The 19,950-nt window shown below is 34.2% G+C and overlaps 1 long non-coding RNA gene across 2 annotated transcripts in view; it reads left to right on the forward strand.

Annotated features, from left to right (window-relative positions):
• Positions 1–19,950, forward strand: part of LOC134759023 (uncharacterized) — a 478,714-nt gene that overhangs the window by 135,716 nt on the left and 323,048 nt on the right. Inside the window, exon 2 of one of the 2 annotated variants that reach the window (XR_010134870.1) lies at positions 7,577–7,640. The exons of the other annotated variant lie outside the window; for it this stretch is intronic. This is a non-coding gene — a long non-coding RNA (uncharacterized lncRNA). The remainder of the gene's footprint in view (positions 1–7,576; positions 7,641–19,950) is intronic. 2 annotated transcript variants of the gene reach the window in all.

The raw sequence follows: 19,950 nt of genomic DNA on the forward strand, positions 1-19,950 counted from the left end.
TTTATTAAAACAACACATGAACAGACAATAAACTAAACTAAAACAACCCCAAACAAAACAAAGATTTGTATTATCTGAAGTACTTCAATTAATTAGAAATTTTGGGATTTCATTGCATTTATATCTATTTATCTTAAATAGCTAAATAGATGTATATATTAGCCATATCTACATATATGCCAGCATATATCTGTATGTAGATGTACCTGAGCTATATATTAATTTAAGGATAGCTAATAAAACAACAATTCTTCCTCTTTTGCACCTGCAGTTTGAATGACTGTTATATTGTTATCCTGCTATATCTAGTCAGGAATTCCTTAATTACTTACTTAGATTCTTAAAATATTTCCAAGGACGGATATCAAATGTAACTATTTGCAACTCAATGGGTGGATTAAAAACCATTTTTAACATTTCTTTTTGCAAAACATTTTTATGTTTACAAGGTAAATGGAGTGAATAGAATACTAATGCTAATTTCTATTTCTGGAATTATATATAAGTTATTAAACAAATCCATTCTCAGCCTTGTGTCAAAACTTAAAATAGGAAACCCTTTTATTCTCTTTCACTGCTTTGAGCATTTCAAAGACACCAGATGCCTCAGTTCTGAAAATAATAAATACTTAAATTTTTTATTTTGATATGCAAATGAATTGTTCTGTAAAAAATATAATAAAACTGACGTAATTTACTTCATCGTATCTAATCATAATATGAGCTCTCTGTAGAAGTTATTTCTTTTAAAATCTTAAGTATTTTTATTTTTAAAATAGAGTAAAATTTAAAAAAGAATAACAAATGAGAGACTAACTTATAATGTATTAATTCATGCAACAGCAGCTGCCTCTTTTGCTATTAGAGTGTGCTTATGTTCTCAGTTTGGGTGAGAGAGCTCATGTGAGCACACTTCTCTTGTAAAAGAGACAGCTGCTGCTGCATGTATTAATACATATCAAATGGCTCCAGAGTAAACACAATGCTATAAATTACTTGCCCTCTCTGCTGACGTCATAAACCCTGAGACTGCAGGAGAGTTGATGAGATTCTTTTCCTTTGATGTGACATCATTGCAATAGCAGAGATGGGGAGGGAATTTCATCATCTTGTTTTTGCTTATTGGCCTACACAGGTCATCCGTAATACCATTCACATTCTTCTTCGTTGATTCACAGAAAGGGTACGGCTGTCTTATTTTAAAAAGTTCAGTTGGTGTATTTTAAGCTTTTCTTCTTTTCCTTTGCTGATAATTTCTCTGGTCCTAGGTAGGTGCTGATACTAACAGAATTTCTAGTGCCCAATCACAGCTGGCTTATCCTCTGAGAAACTGTGATGCAGACGGCAAGACAGATATATTTTTAAAAAGGAAGCAGTAGGTGAAGTAACTGATGACATTGGGTTAATAATTTAGCAAGACCTTCCTATGTAAGGCTAAGGAATGCAGGCAAACCTGTCCTGTAGCTTTGTTATTAACCATATTATTAACTTAACATTTATGTTGTTTACTGTATGAAATATACTGTTTTTGACACCTATACAAAATTATGCAAGTTTATCATAGTATCTATATTCACAGATAATTTAAGAAACATTTAGAGCTCGCAAAAGAATATTTTTCATTTATTAAGAACAAACACGTCAAATCTTAGAATGAAGAAACTTTTTCAGACACTTTGCATTTTCATTTCTCTTTAATAAAAACCTCTTTTTGAAGTTTTTTTATCATAGGAATTTTAATACATATGCTTAACAAAATAAGTAATAATTACTTAATAAAATAAGTCATAAAATTTACTTAACAAAATAAGTAAATTCACCATTCTATAAAAGTGAATATATTTATTAGTTAATTTTTTTATATTGTTATACTTTAAGTTCTAGGGTACATGTGCACAATGTGCAGGTTTGTTACATATGTATACACGTGCCATGTTGGTGTGCTGCACCCATTAACTTGTCATTTACATTAGGTATTTCTCCTAATGCTATTCCTCCCCCCTCCTCCCACCCCAAGACAGGCCCCAGTGTGTGATGTTCCCCTTACTGTGTCCAAGTATTCTCATTGTTCAATTCCCACCTATGAGTGAGAACATGCAGTGTTTGTTTTTTTGTCCTTGCAATAGTTTGCTGAGAATGATGGTTTCCAGCTTCATCCATGTCCCTACAAAGGAAATGAACTCATCCTTTTTTATGGCTGCATAGTATTCCATGGTGTATGTGTGCCACATTTTCTTAATCCAGTCTATCACTGATGGACATTTGGGTTGGTTCCAAGTCTTTGCTATTGTGAATAGTGCTGCAATAAAAGTATGTGTGCATATGTCTTTATAGCAGCATGATTTATAATCCTTTGGGTATATATCCAGTAATGGGATGGCTGGGTCAAATGGTATTTCTAGTTCTAGATCCTTGAGGAATCACCACACTGACTTCCACAATGGTTGAACTAGTTTACAGTCCCATCAACAGTGTAAAAGTGTTCCTATTTCTCCACATCCTCTCCAGCACCTGTTGTTTCCTGACTTTTTAATGATCGCCATTCTAACTGGTGTGAGATGGTATCTCCTTGTGCTTTTGATTTGCATTTCTCTGATGGCCAGTGATGATGAACATTTTTTCATGTGTCTGTTGGCTGCATAAATGTCTTCTTTTGAGAAGTGTCTGTTCATGTCCTTCGCCCACTTTTTGATGGGGTTGTTTGTTTTTTTCTTGTAAATTTGTTTGAGTTCTTTGTAGATTCTGGATATTAGCCCTTTGTCAGAAGATTGCAAAAATTTTCTCCCATTCTGTAGTTTGCCTGTTTACCCTGATGGTAGTTTCTTTTGCTGTGCAGAAGCTCTTTAGTTTAATTAGATCCCATTTGTCAATTTTGGCTTATTAGTTAATCTTAAGGTGTTTGTAGAACTAGATAAAGAAGGTTGTTAGTATCTGACTTCTTTCAGTTAATCAGGATTGGGAGTTCTAATTGGCTTAGAGGAAATTTTTTATCCTGGTAACCTCAGGACATCCTAGATACACCAAAGCTTATGGCTCAAGGAGAAACTATTATTAAAGATAAAAAGGATTATCTAATTTGAAATAATTTCTACACCTCTATAGCCTCCAGAAGTTTTTTCTTTCTTCCTTTTCTTCTCTTTTTTCTTTATTTTTTAAAGCAATGAATAAATGAGAAAACATATCTTTGTTCTAACAGCCTAATTCCAAAGACATCCATCCTAATAGAATGTGAAAGGTCCTGTGTAAGACATTGCAATGCAGACCTGTAAATCTATAACTCGCATAGGTGTGAGACTCCACTACTAGAGATGAATGTAGACTTATTTTCTTTTTTTTTTTCTTTCGAGACGGAGTCTCACTCTGTCGCCCAGGCTGGAGTGCAGTGGCGCGATCTTGGCTCACTGCAAGCTCCGCCTCCTAGGTTCACGCAATTCTTCTGCCTCAGCCTCCCGATTAGCTGGGACTACAGGCGCCTGCCACCATGCCCAGCTAATTTTTTTTTGTATTTTTAGTAGAGACGTGTTTTAGTAGAGACTGTGTTAGCCAGGATGGTCTCGATCTCCTGACCTCGTGATCCGCTCACCTCGGCCTCCCAAAGTGTTGGGATTACAGGCGTGAGCCACCGCGCCCGGCCCCCCGTTTTCTTAATAGTCAGGAGAAACCAGTGAATCCCTCACCCTAATTTCCTCTTGGAAATATTATACAGAAGCTTCCTTAGAGCTACAAACTTACTAATATTTGAACTCACCTAAATTGCCAGTGTCTTTAAGATTTTAGTATATTATTATTCAAGTGTTAGGAAACACCATTTCAGACTTTATTTTCATTACATTTAGAGACAAAATTCCTTATTCATATTGAGTCAAGGTCAAATAACAAAAGGAATAATTTCTGATGCTTAGGATGAGACCCATCTCCTAAGAACATCTCCTAATCAGAAATGGACTTTAGAAATTATTTCATTCGACCACCTGTTTCTCATATGAGTAAACTGAGGTCCAGCAGAGTGAAATAATTTGGTAAAAAGGTTGAGCTATTCTTACTGAATATTCTCTCTCATTGTAATTTTTCTTATACTCCCAATATTATTTATTGATTGTATTTATAATATTTGTTTATTATTCAAAAATTTAAAGCTATGATAAGCTTAGCCTAGTCTTGATTAAAGAAAGAACGGCCATCAATCTCTGTGCTGGTTGATTTTGTTTTTGTTTTTTCATCATTACTATGCAAGACAAGGATATGTCCCATCTGCACCAAGAGACCCTGCATAAATAAATAAGCAGCCCTAACCCTAAAGGAGAATGCCTTCTATTACAAAGATATATTTAACCGTGCCAATTTATTTAAAAAAGTCCAGTTAGTAAGTGATTCACTAGCAAACCGATAATGAAATATGACTGTAACTCATCAAAAATAAGAATGACTCACAAAATAATGTATTCAAAAAGTTTGTGTTAGAAAATGGAAAAAAATAATTATTTTCAACTGAATCTTCATAAATTGACTCCCTTTTTTAAATTAATTATTGAATTGAAAATATTTTCCAAGAAAAGTGTCTGATCTCTTTTTAAAAAATAAGAGATCAAATTCTAAATTCCATATTTATCCATCTGGAAATGTTAAGGACAGGTGAAATGGAGAAAGGCACAGTTTGGGAACAACCCACAGGAGGTATAGGAAGGCTATCAGAATTGTCAGGATAGTCCATGGCAATTTGGGTGCACAAACCTCAAAGTGTTTAGGGTTTTTTTTTTTTTTTTTTTTTTTTTTTTTTTTAAACAGGTGGAAGCAGAATCCCTGGCTCCTGTAGGTATTGATGGTAGGGTAGAAAAGTTCTGTCCCTCCAAAGAGGCAGGTATTGTAAGGGAGGATTAAAAAGATTTCTGAGGAAAGGAAGATGTGGGGGTGGGGAATGTCACCCTGCATGGAAAGAAAAAAAATCAGCAAAAGAGAAAAGAGAGCCTGCCAGCTGTCCCGGTCTGTTTCATGGCCGTAGTCTCCCCAGTTGTTCCCTGGAGGCTCCAATGAGAATCCCCAAAGAGACTGCTTTGCTCTCTTTTAAGAACTCTGTTCACCAAATGCCTGCTTCCTCTCAAAAGAGATAACATCTGGAGTAAGGAAACTTGGGCAAGAAGAAATATTATGTACTTTAAGTGGGATTTAGGTGGATTCACCAAGATGTTTGGGAGATTAAAATAAACTGATAGTTATGTGAATACCCAGTGTCCTTGGAAACACTGCATGTCTGGAAAATTATCTGCATCTCAATAAATTCCCATTATTGTGCGTAATACTGTTTTACAAGAAATATACTGATAGTGTACGAAAAAATTTTATTTGGGAGTGGAACGTTTCCCCTGGCAATCCATTTATCTTGTCACCTAGTAGCAATGTGAATTTGTTAGTAGCTAGTCCCAAGTACAACTAAATTTACTAGATCTAGCAATTTCTAGACAAAAGGAATTGGCGAATATATACGTGAGAAAAACAAGATGAAACAAAAGCTCTCCTCTTCCCATAAAAGGGCTTGGAAGGATAATAAAGTTAATTTACTAAATTTACTTTACTAAATTTAGTTAATTTACTAAAGGTGTATATATATATATATATATATACACACTGTATATATATATATATATATACACACTGTATATATATGTGTATATATACACACTGTATATATATGTGTGTATATATATATATACTGTGTGTATACACACTGCTCTATACTAAGGGTAGCTGCATACTGCTCTTCTGGGACTACCTACACATTAGCAGCCCTTTTGTTAGCTCTGAGATTATTTATTATTGATTTGATTTCTACAGAAACCAATATTATAAAGTGCTGTGTCCATCAGGAATTGAATACTACTTACCATTACTCGTTGTACCTATGTTTAAAGTTGCTTCTATTATAGATTTTAAACTTCAAAATTTATATCACTACATGTGATATGAATATTTTCAGAAACAATGATTTTATTGGTCAAAGAGAGATAAGCATATACTCTTGTTGGTTAAAATGTTTACTTTCTTCTTGGTAATTGAACTATATAAAATATGTCTTTATTTAAATTTGGATTATAGGAACAAAGCAGCTTAGTCTAAATGAGAAATTAATTATAACACCCTAAAACAGAAAGTCCTTAACTTTAAGTTACATTTTAAAATGCTCCCCTTACAAGATATTTAGGTCATATTAATGTGTTTTTTGGTGTCTTATATTTATCTTTACAGTTCTTATAGAAATTCATGGGATTTCATATGGCAAAGCTTTCTTGTATTACCTAGTGAAGGTTTGAAGGTCCAAAATTTTCATTTGGCAATTCTCATTTCATAGCTGGGAAAACTGCAGTACCCAAAAGTTAAGTGAGTTCATCCAAGACATTCAATTACTGAACTCAGTACAGGAGGCCAAATCTTTAACTCTCAGTCACGTTCCGTAATCTAGCCTTGACAATCCTTGGGGAATTTTTTTCCTTGCTCTAGGAAGAATTAGTTACATACCTTTATTGAAGTTATCCAACTGTAATTTCGAGTTGGCTTCGATTTTGGAGATCTGTGGGTGGGCTTTGAAAGTTACTTTGTGTGTTCTCTTATAAATGGATTTGTTCAAGAGTGGCATGGGATAGCAGAAAGATCATGGGATTTAGAGTCAAGTGTAGCTGGATTGGTTAGAATCCTGGTTTTGCATTTTATGAATTGTGTCATTGAGGGAAAGCTACTGAAATCCACCAAGGCTGTTTCCTCAACTGTAAAAACAAAGTAGCCATGCCAAACTCATATCATAGAAGGTATATGATTCACCCGCTATGCTGAATGCTTAGTTGTTGTTTCTTTCCTTCTCTATTGAACTTTTCATAGTCAAGTCTTAGGTATCCTCTAGGCTGGGAGTCATCTGGGGGCCACAAGTAAAGGTAGTTAACCCAAATCCCAGGGCATACGCTCTACAATGGCTTCATTTTGGACATATCCCAACTAGCTTAGCTGGCCCTATGAACTCTTTTTTTTTTTTTTTCAAATTTAGGATTTTTTTGTTACTGGTTGACTGGATTAACACTGCTTTATCAGGACACACACATATCTGACTATTTGTGCCATTAGTGGTAGTTGATGAACATTGCCTAGATTCCTTAATTCATTAAGGGCTGAAAAGTGAGGATATTCTAATTCTCTTATTTCTTCTTGATTTTTTAGCCTATTAACTCTTAAATCACCTACTGGTGCATTAAGATTTCATATTTTGTGGTTAAAAACAGTATCCCAAGTTACCTTTCTGCTTGGCCTATTTTAAGTGTATCTGCTTACAGTCTTTGAAATAAAGCCGATCAAAACTCAAACAGTGACTTGAATATCAGTTCTTTGATATGGAAGATAGATGGTGAAAATCACCAGAGAATTATGAAGAGAGTTTTGAATGGGCTACAGCCATAGTAGCCTACTCTGTACGATTAATTGAGCATGTTATTATTAATATATTTTTCAAATATATGTAGAAGTGGATGTAATTAATAAAATATAATTTAATAGTGCTACGAAGCTTATACAGCGTTTTGTCTTTGTTTTATCTCAGCAGATACAAAAAGAAAAATTACTGTCATGTGATGTGTGATCCATGATACCATCATAGTTTTGTTGTAAGTAGTTTCTTTTGTTGAAAAAGTGTGGGATCCTTGGTGCAACAGAGAGATATTGGGTCTGCGATTTAACAGAGGACGGTTTTGAGTCCTGACCTAGCCACTTACAAGCCATGTGACCTTCATCAACCTTTCTTCTTCCCTTCCTACACTTTTTTTCCTTATTAGGGGGCATAGCAAAATAAGTGTTTTATTCTGATTTATATCATTAGTATGTATAGTATATGAGAATATCTCGTTGTTTATAAGTAAATTATCAAAATGGTCTTGCCCAAATATTGAGACAAGCTTTATTTGGGACTGAAAAATTAAACCAAACAAGTTAAATGATTTTGAAAAATTACTTGTGCATTACTTTTTAACATTTAGGAGACTTTTTAATCAAACACCCACAATGAGCTAGGCTGTTAGCATCGAAGGGTAAATTGCTACTTTAAGGAAATTCTAGCATTTTAAACACATAATTACAAAATAATTGTTTCAATTCAAATTAATTTTTCATGCCTGAATCAAACTTTCTCCTATCCTTGCACAGGGGCCCCCTCACTATTTTCCATATGAGCATGCCATCCACAGATAGGCCAGACTTTGTCAATGACTTATATCTTAACATAAATATCACTTGTTTACATTTCTATATTGCAGTAAATATGACTTTCTAATGTCTCTACTTAAAAATCTTCATGGCTGAGTCTAAACATTGTGATCTAATAGTTATTATTTCAAATTTATAGTGCTGGGACAATTGAAGAATTTTGAGAAACTATTACCCCTTTGACATTCAGATACTGAAGCCTTAAACATCTCAAGTGCTCCCAGCACTTTACTTATATTAACTCAGTTAGAACTCATGACAACTCCCATGAGGCAGATACTTCTTATTACCTCCGTCTTACAGATGAGAACACTTTAGCACCGAATGATTAATAACCTGGCCAAGGACAGACAGCTTCTAGGTGCTTCAGTCAGGGTTTCATTCAGTTTAGTTGCTGAGTCCATACTTTTAACTGCAATGTTCCTGTATCTTGAACACTTATAATTGGCCAGATCGTAGGGGCTCTAGGTTCATTAGTAATAAAAGACCCCATCCCCAGAATGACCCAGTTGATGAATGGAAAAGCTGAGCATCTAAGCAAATTCTGAATTAAGAAATAACTTGAATTTAGCCCCTCCCCCACCTCCTCTGTGTGTGTGTGTGTGTGTGTGTGTGTGTGTGTGTGTGTGTGTGTGTGTTTAATCATAGCTTTATTGGATATCATTCACATGCCATAAAATTTACCCTTTGCAAATCTACAATTTGGTGGTTTTCATAATATTCACAGAGTTGCTCAACCCTTACAGTGATCTAACTTTAGAATATTTTCATCACCCCCAAAAGAAACTCAATACCCATTAGAATCATTCCTGTTTCCCTTTCCATCCTGCCCCTGTAAACCACTGATCTACTTTCTGTTTGTATGGATTTGCCTATTCTGGATGTTTCATATAAATGGAATCATACAATATGTGTTTTTTTCTGTGTGTGTGTGTGTGTGTGTGTGTGTGTGTGTCTGGATTTATTTACTTTAGTATAATGTATTCAGGGTTCATCTATGTTGTAGCATGTATCAGTACTTCTTTTTATTGTTGAATAATATTTTATAATATAAATATACTACATTTTGTTTACACATTCATCAATTGATAGACATTTGGGTTGTTTCCACTTTTTAGCTATTCTGAATAACGCTGCTATGAACATTTGTGCACAAATTTTTGTGTGGAAATATGTTTGCATTTATCTTGGGTGTATACCTAGGAGTAGAATTTCTGGGTCATACGATAACTCCATGTTGAACTTTTTGAGGAATTGTCAAAAAGTCCACAGCATCTACATTCCCATCAGCAGTTTCTGAGGGTTCCAGTTTCTCTACATTCTTACCAACACTTGTTATTACTCTTATGTTTGATTGGACTCAAACTAGTGATGTGAAGGGGTATTGCATTGTGATTTTTGTTGTGGATTTTTCTGATGACAAATGATGTTGAGGATCCTTTTATGTGCTTATTGGCCATTTGTGTATCTTCTCTCCATTCAAAAGTCCACTTAAATCTTTTACCCATGTTTTAACTGTTTTTTTTCTTTTTCTTTTCTGTTGAGTTGTGTTCTTTACTTATTGTGATTTGTAATATTTTCTTCTATTTTATAGTTTATATTTTAATTTCCTTGATGATAGGTCTTCGACATGCAAAAGTTTTTAATTTGATAAGGTCAAACTTATTTTTTTCTTTTTTGGCTTGTGCTTTTGTTGTTTTATCTAAGAAACCATTGTCTTACTCAAGTTCACTAAGATTTGCTTCAATGTTTCCTCCTAAGAGTTTTAGAGTTTTAGCTCTAACATTTAAAACGTGTGGGTTTTTGAAAATAATATTGAGTTTCTAAATTTTTAATAGAAGCACACATCTTTTAGGTCATTTTCATTCTCAATAGTCAAGGACCAGGGTATTTCTAATAACTACTTTGTCCCTTAAGGTTACAGTGCTTTTCTAAGTTATTTTAATGTAGTCTTGAATGGAGCTTCAAATTTTTATGATGTGGTAAGTATTGTTCCATCCATTTTTCTTTTCTAGAAGATAAGAAGGGCACAGCTAATTGGAATAAGTCCCATACTTTTGACTGGCTTATAACCATTTCCCATTGTAAGGTTTTCTGGGTTCTGCATCTTCATTTACTTTTAAACGTTGAGTGAGGTAAACATTAGCAGATGTTTCTGTGATGCCTGTTGCTTGCAATAGGCATGCCTCGTGATGCTTGACATATCGAACGCCACTGGGGTCTCTGCAGGTACATTGGAATACCTGTCACTATTAGTTGAGGCTGATAGAAAGGTTAACAAATTATAACACTAACCATTTTCTCATGTTTAAATTAAGTCCTTTTGAACATATCATTTAGAGTTGTCCTTACCAATAATTAGCTGTATGAAAGTGTGAATGTTTCGAAAGCTGTTTTGTATGGGGTCAAAACGACCATGCTGACTCAGTTTTGCATTCTCAGCCTTAATTTGTCTTTGTCAGCCTATTTTGGTCATTTGTTCAAACGTTTACTTGTTATGAGAACTGGGGAAATGGCATAGGACCTGATTGTTTACTTTGAAGACTAGCGCTTGGGTGTAACCCTGACTGATTGGTTGTCCTTTGACACTCAACTTTTCCATCTGTAATATGATAATTCCCTTTTCTTTTTTACTCTGATGACATTATATAAAGAATATATAAATTTAGAATGTCATTGTTTCTAATGATATTTCCAAATAACAGTTTCCTTCTTCAAGCAAATACTTATGTTATAGTATTATTCCATTTTGTTCCCATGCTAATTGCTTTGGAATTTTTCTAAAATAGAAGGCATTTTATTTATTTTCATAGTTTTAAAATGATGTTAATTTTGATTGTGAGTGTTCTAGTCTGGACCTCTAAAATATAATTCATTTAGGATATAGAAAATAATATCAAATTTTTTTAGTATTACCGAATACCTGAAAATATGACAAGAAATGGATGTAACTTTATGTTCTGTCTCCCACAGTATAGCTCAAACATATGTCTTAGCACTGTTCAGTTCTGTTTAAAGCACTTTTTAAATAATAGTCATTCTCTTTTCTTAAGTGAGCATTCTGTAGGATAACAGAAGAGAGTGTCAGTGAATTATACTTATTAAGCCTGACATAACATTCATAATCTATATTAAAATATACATTATTAGAAAGGATTTTTATAAATTTAAAATATTAGGTCTGAAAGCCAATGATTATTCTTAATTTCTATAATTCAGAATTTCTTAGCAATAATGACTTTCTTCAGTGAAATATAAAAATAATCATATACGCGATATCAAATCAAGAGTAGTTTTCCTCTTCCTCCTCATTTCAGAATAAAGATTTCTACATTTTTTTCTTCTAAAGTCAGAAAATTCAAATGAGGTACATACAACTTGGTTGCCTCATAATTTGCAATGGAAAGCAGGATTATCTCAATATATTTTTAACCAGGGTGGTAGCAGACATATGAATTCCAGTCTAGAAACCTGCTGTATGTTCCACTATATTCCGTCCGGGATGTATAAAAGTAAGCCTTTTTTTAGTATCCCCCCACCCCCCACAGGATGGTAATTGCAACGTACATAAAACCTGTCAAAGCTCCAATTTCCAATATTCTAATGAATATCAAAAGAGTCCAATATTTCTGACTTTGACAAATTGCAGATGAGGTTTTATTCATTAAGAGGGGCTGCTAATGTTTATTTAAATGCAATTTACTGTTGCATTATTGATTAGCTACTGCAAAATTATCTTACAAGGAGCACGTGTGGCAAGAAGATTTCAGGTTGAGAGCGGATTTATCTAGGGAAGGCCTGTAGGCTTGATTTAGGCCCCAGGACATGAGAGTTTTAATTTATCTGGAAAGAAAGGCCTGGTGGAAGGTTTGCTTTGTTTGCGTTTAGACAGCAGATGAAAGGGGTTTTGATGTTGAGCTGGGAGAAAATGGCTGCCACTCTTGTTATTCACGCAGAGAATTCAGCAAAAGAAAAAAATCTATTACTCAGGCAAGATAAAACAAGCCTTTTCTTACCCTCAAATCATTTTTTGAATCAAATATGTGGCTCTTGTTATCTTCCAAAGAAGAAATAAAATTTTCAAAATGCTGCCTGTTATCTAAAATCTTTAAAAATTTTTTTCATGATGCATTTGTTACTAAATATTCACTTTCTATTGTGGTTCTACATCTTTTGGTGGGGTCATTGTGTCTGAGGTATCTTAAGACGGGAATGTAACTTAATAAAAGAACCAATACGAGACAAATATTTTAGTGAAAAGTGAACAAACAGACCTTTTATATGCTCTTTTTGAAAAGTGGTAACAGAACCAGTATTTAGGTAGAAAGTGTGTTAGACACACTAATAATACATTATTGATTCTGTGAGGTAGACATATTTGCCCTAAAAGGTAAGGCTTTTTCGTGCTGATTTATTTTAGCTTAATCACTATGAATGTATTAATGGGTAAGACAAAGCCATTAGGATTGCACTAATCTTCATGTAACTAATAGCAGCGTATTTCTATGCATATAGACAGAAGGATCACAATCATATCAAAATGTTATTTAAAATGAAGAAAATGAGTACCAAGAAAATTCATGAAGTTTGTAGAGGAAAATACTCATTTTATAGTTTTTGTGTATATTAAGAAAACAACAGAAGTGTCTTATAATTTTTTGCCCAGACAACTGATGGGTTTATTCCAAGTAAGTAAAGAGATTTTGTTTATTCAACTCTCTCTATATCAAGGGTGGAGAACAAGTTTATATAGATAATTTGAGCAGTTATGATTTTTTTATTGTGTGAAACTGAGAAATGCATATGGTGAGAAATGATGTTTAAAAACTCATAACTTCAATATACTGGAGGGCAACTATCAGTTTGGTATTCCTAAGAATCCCACAATAGTTACTCTGAATGTGTGTCAACCAACCACAGGAATTTGGACAGTGTCTCAATTGATCAGTAACATGTATGAATTGAATTTCAATATGTGATAATGTGATACCTAAATCTGGACTCTGAAATGATATCATTCAGAAGACATTTCAGCTAGTTTATTATTCTGCACAAATAAAATTCATAGGCAGCATTCTGTATTGAAAAAGAAGCAGAAAAGAACTTTTTCTCTTTGATTTCGGGCCACAAATGAGAGTGACAGCAACAAGAATTACGTTTTCCTTTGGGGTTAATACCACTAGAGACACAGTGATGATGACTGAGTATCAGTTCTGACAATCTGAAGGTTAATTACTTACCTCATATTTTGGATCTGCAAGGATAGGATACTGCTTTGCATTTGTTTACAGAAGTCTGAAGTATTCACTGTTTTTTAAACTTCAACTCATAGTAATGGAACACTATTAACTTCACACGTCTTTTTCTTTTTATCTGCAATTCTTAGTTTTGATTTCCCTTTTAGATAGCTTTCTCCTCTGTTCTTTCTCAAGGAGGCTCTTGCTTTTTTCCTCTTCATTCTCAGTTCTTGGCAAACAGCACAGCACTCCCACTCAGAAGAAGAGCAATTAAAAAGTAAAGCTAGATGTTACACAGTCCCCTTCTAGATACATGAATATGTTGTGCTGTTAGAAGCATTTGAAAATTGTGATTTGCTCTTCCAACATGAAACTTGGGGCAGATTTGGCCTACTAAGTAAAACAAGAGGTTTATCTTTGTGATAAAAGGGTTGCAGAGGTACCCAGAGAGGTGAAAACATTTGAATTTCTTGAGATGGTATCATTGTGAGTTATTTATTTTTTCAATTGTTGTTTTATATTATTTTATTTAATTAATGTGATCACGATCTAGTTTGTATCATATAGAACAATGAAAAGAAAGTAAAATAAAGATTTCTTGGAGGTAAGGGTTAAAAAGTTACATATGCATACAGTGGTCATTACTTGGATGATAGACTATTGGACTAGAAGCTCAAAACCTACCATTATGCAATACATCCATGTAACAAACCTGCATATATACCACTGAATCTAAAATAAAATAAAATTTAAAAAGAAAAAAATTATTTAAGATACTATTAATAAAATATGGTATATTGAATTATACTAGCTTTATTTAAAAAGGACAAATGTGGTGGTGGCCGTGACTATGTTATCTGGATTGACATTTCACTTTTTTAAGCTCTCTGAAATTTTATATATGAAAGTGCTTTACGTGGGAAAAAATGGAAAGGAAACACCAAAACAAGAATTAAGGGAGAAAATTTGGCAGCTGTAAGAAGCATTAATTAATGTGCTCATAGCCTAAAATAAATAAAAATATGATAAGTGAGAACTAGCAAGTGAATTTAAGAAATAAAATCTATTGGCTCATTGATTAACTGATATATTGATTCATTTATTTATTTAACATATGTCTACCACTGAGCTCCTACCAAGTGTCAAGACTATTCTACATGTAGGCATCTGCAATAATAAAACATTTATTCTAGGTGAGGAGATAGATGGTGAGTGAATGTCAAGGACTGGGTTGCAAATAGGTGATTTTTAAAAATTCCTCTCAATGCAATGCTGAAACATCTATTATTTCCCTTTTGTTTTCTCTTGAGCATATTTTGGCAAAAGCTCAGCCATATTGCCATCATTTGCCATTTATTTACTTGAATTTCATATATTGAGATTGATTGATGACTTTTATCTGCCTAGAACTTGGAGAAACATTTTGCAGTATTTTTTTGTGTGTGTGATGTAACCCAAAATTTAGGATGAACAGCGGTGATTATTAAACAAATTCACCTTTAAATGCAGTTACCCTTTACTCCCTTTTAAAAAAGGCTTCTGAGTCAAAAATCTCTAGTAGGAGGTGGTTACCAGAGGCTTGGTGGTTAGGGAAAAGGGGGAGAGGGGGGATGTGTTGGTCAAAGGATACGTAATTACAGTTAGGAGGAATAAATTCAAGAGCTCTATTGTACAGCAAGGTGACTATAGTCAATGACTGTATTCTTCAAAAATGTGAAAAGAAAGGATAAGTGTTCTCATCACAAGATAATAAATATTTGAGGCAATACATTTGTTAATTAGCTATATTTAACTATTCCATAATGTATATATACATTGAAACATCATGTTGTACATGATAAAAACATACATGGTATATGTCAATTAAAAAAATTAAAAAGTCTGTAGTGGCAAAGTTACTTTTTCCGTAAAGGATAATGGAGATGTTGAACTGAAAGAAATAGTCACCTTTTCTGTATGAAATAGAATTTTTAGAATCCATATGATTTTGAAAATTAAAAATGGGTGAAATGGAGACTGGATATTCTACATTTCTTGGCTTGAGCTAATGACCCATATTTTTACCTCTGAAATTGAATATGAAGAGATTTCAACACAGTATCTAATGCACAATGAAAGACGTATAGCCAAATTCACAGCACTTATTTTCATGTATATTTTCAGCACTTATTTTCAGCTATGTCTAATTTCTTAATGTTTTTGATAAAAAGGTTTGGAGAGATGCTCAGAGAGGTGAAAACCTTTGGATTTCTTGAGTTTATATCTCTGTGAGTGATTTATACTTTCTATTATTTCTATATTTCTATTTATTCAATTAATGTGATCACTACGTAGTTTGTATCAAACTGAATGATCATAATGAACTTTTTCATAATTCTCCATCGAAGTGTCTCTTTTTAGTTTTCACGATCAGGTCTGTTGCTATCTTTTCAGAGCTTAGGGCAGGAATACAAATGGAGACCTCCATACCATCTAACCTAATATTTGAAATTTGTAAGTCAAGCTAACGAGTCATAAAACTTTCTATCATACTTTCTTGGCAAATATACCTTCACAGAAACTGAAGAGTGGGTTTAAATTTAGAATCCCAGACTCCTTCACCAAAAGCATAGAGAAGTAGGAGGACTGCCACCTGGCCCTTGGTCTCCACAGCCTGCTTCTTTTGTGTTCTCTCTGCATCTCATAGGCACATCCATGCCCACCACAATGGGACCTTCCAAGCTCTGTCTAAATCCACCCTCCTGGCTTTCACCCAAGAGCCACTCCTTGATCATTCCTCAGGTTAGTAAGTAGCATTATTCACCTTGGTTCAGACATAGACAAATACCAGCACAGGCCATGGAAGCAGTCTTGGGATTTTGCGAAATGCCAATTTCCCTGAGCATGATATGAGGGTGGAGCATATTCTCTAGCTTTAACTGCATGGACTTATCACCCTGTAAAGCAAGATCAGAGTGAGGTCTTTCAAAGCCTTGCCCAGAAGGCTGGCACTACGTAGAATCATTTTCAGACTTCTCATTTTTCTCCTGCCCAGTGGCATTATCTTCCCATTTTTAGTTATTTGGTATTATAATTTGGATTACAATGAGCATTCTTGAACATTGTACTGGTGCTCATGGGCAAGGGTTTGTATCTCAAAATAGAATTGCTGAATCTTAAAGTATGAACTTTTTTTTTACTTTAATACAAAATTATTTTCCAAAGTGAATGTACCAATTTACATTCCTACCATTGGCACTCCCATTATGCCATAGCCTTGCAAAAATTTGGTAGGCTTTAATTTTGCCAAATCAGTGGGTGTGAACTAGAATCGTGATATGGTGTTAATGTGCATTTCCCTAGTTACTAATGAGATTAAGCATATTCTCATATGTTCATTTGGCATTTTCCTTTTTGTAAGGTGCCTGCTCATGTCTTTTGCCCATTTTCTATTAGGTTGTTTTTCTTGATTTATAAGAAGTTTACAGGGGCAGCATACACATACTGTGGACATACAGGATTGGTTATATATTACACAAGATGGCACATCTGAAGACACACCATTCATGTTTGATCAATTATATCAATGTGCAGGCAAGGCCTAGTCCTGAAATAGTGAGGGAGAGCCAGTTCCTTCGAAATCCCACAGGAGTACACACAGCTACTACAAATAACCATATACACATTTGGGAAAGCAAACACTATGAAAGCATTTACTGAGCTCTGGCTTCACCTGAAGTCATTTCTATTGCTTCTCTCTCCTGCCTCCAATTTTTCTGAGGAAAGGGTGCAGAGAATTTATTTGAAAATGATATCAGGAAGTACTAGTGATGGAGTGGGGAAATGAAACAGAGAAGGGAGAAATATCAATACATTGTACATTAATGGATGAATTAATACCGTGAGCAACTGGGTCTCAATTCCACTGAGGATGATCTCAGAAATCATTTAGAATTTGCCTCAGAATTTTCCCTCAATAGGTAGGGAAGTGGAATATTTATCCACAGTTTTCTGTCTCTTATTTTGTTGAAGTTTGCCCCGTGGCATTAAATCTTTCACATCTAGGCAGCCCTGCGCATGGACTGCATAAGTTCTTGTAGCACTAGAGGAAGTTCTCAGACAGAGAAGCACAGAGACACGGGCCCTTAAAGTCAGCATGTGTGTGAAATGGGACAGACATCAATAGTGTCTGCAGGCCTTAAAATTTCCACATTCTGCTTTTCTTCCAAAAAAAAAAAAAAAGGCAAATCCTGTTTGTACATTTTTTGCCTACAGTTGTGCCTACGGTTGTACTAGGCTCTGTAGGCATTTGTTTAAAACTGTTGTCCACATCTTTACCTCAGGATCAATATGTCTCCTTTGGCTCTAAATTTTTTCACTCAGACACTTAATCATCTGGCTATAAATCACCTCCCCAGCACCCCTATCAACTAGTCTTCTACCCACTGTACACAACATCATGCTCAACTACTCATAATTTTTCTAATATTCTCAGAACCATGTCTAATATTCTCAGAACCTCTATTTAGGCCTACTTATACTCTATTATAACCAGTTTTCATTATTGTTTAAACAGTTTTTAATGGACAAATAAACATTATATATATTTATTGTATACAAAATGATGTTTTGAAAATATGTATTTAGACATTGAGGAATGGCTAAATCAAGCTAACTAACATATGCATTACCTCTCACCCTTATTTTGTTATGGTGAGAACACGTAAAATTGATTCTCAGCAACTTTCAAGTGTACAATACATTATTATTAACTATAGTTAACAAGTTGTACAATACATTCTTGAGTTTATTTCTTCTGTGTAACTGAAATTTTGTGTCCTTTGACCAACACTTCCTCCATTCACCCCATTCCACCACACCACATTCTACTCTACTGGTAACCAACATTCTACTCTCTGCTTCTGATTCAACTCTTTTAGATTACACTTATAGGTAAGATCATGCAATATTTGTATTTTTGTGCGTGGCACATTACATTTAACATAACATCCTTCAGGTTTATCCATGTTGTTGTAAATGATAGGAAAGGCTAAATGTAATTATTGTGTATACATACCACATTTAAAAAATCTATTTATCTGTTGATGGACATTTAGGTTGATTCCATATCTTGGTTATTGTGAATAATGCTGCCATGGACAGGGGCATGCAGATATCACTTTGACATACTGATCTAATTTCCCTTGGATATATAAGTAGTGAGATTGCTGTTTCATATGGTCATTCTATTTTTAATTTTTTGAGAAACCTCCATACTGTTTCCCATAAATCCAATTTACATTCCTGCCAACTGTGTGCAAAGGTTCCCGTTTCTTCCCATCCTTGCCAGTATTTGTTATTTTTTTTTTACCTTTTTGATAATAGCCAATCTAACAGGTGTGAGGTGATACTTCATTATGGCTTTAATTTGCATTTCCCTAATGATTAGTAATGTTGGACATTTTTTCATATACCTGTTGGCCCTGTGTATGTCTTCTTTTGAAAAATGTTTATTCAGGTCCTTTGCCATCTTTTAACTGGATTTTTGTTTCGCTGTTATTGAATTGTTTGAGTTCCTTATGTATTTTACATATTAACCCTTCATCAGATGTATAGTTGACAAATATTTTATCTCATTTCATAGATCGTCCCTTCACACTGTTGACTGTTTCCTTTGCTGTGCAGAAGTTTTCTGTCTATTTTTGCTTTTGTTGCCTGTTGCCTGTGCTTTTGGGGTCGTAGTAAAAAAAAAAAACCATTGTCTAGATTAATGACATGGAGTTTTTTTCTTATTTTATTCTGGCAGTTTTACAGTTTCGGATTTTCCAGTTAAGTTTTTAATGCATTTGAGTTGATTTTTATATGCTATCTCCAATTTTGGAGGCTTGATTTCTACCTCTACCTAAAATGATGGCCTCATCTGGAGGTCAAAAGAGGGCATGAAGTGTGTGTATTGCTGGTATGTGTGCCCCAGAATCTGGTTGAAGGCAAAGGTGTGTATACATGACAGTATGGGATGTAGGGATGTGAAGCCAGAGATTATGTCTACTGAGGCATTGGAAGGCTTCCCAATTAGAACTGTTCAAGTTCTACAAAATGATACTAACAAAAAAAAATTAAGGAATGATGCCTTTCCTAATTTGTCCAAAGGTGCTATATGGGCACCTTTTGTAATCATTGTTAGTGGTTGGCTAAGGTCATTTATGTATTCTTCAAAAGTTGGATACATAAATGACCTTAGCCGGCCACTAGAGCCCATTATAGCACCTTTGGACATCACTTTTTGGAGTACATCACTTTCTTTATGTTGTTCTAAAGACAGAAATTCTTATTTTAAAGGAAGTCAAATTAATCAATCATTCCCTTTGTGGCTTGTGTTTTTTTCCCCTTGTTTAAGAAATTATCCTTTACTGTGATGCCATAAAGTTATTTTCCTATATTGTTTCTATAAGTTTTATTGCCTTGTTTGTTACATTTACATCTTTAATGTACCTGTAAT

Source organism: Gorilla gorilla, chromosome 7 (genome assembly GCF_029281585.2).
Source record: "Gorilla gorilla gorilla isolate KB3781 chromosome 7, NHGRI_mGorGor1-v2.1_pri, whole genome shotgun sequence".
Lineage (NCBI taxonomy): Eukaryota > Metazoa > Chordata > Mammalia > Primates > Hominidae > Gorilla > Gorilla gorilla.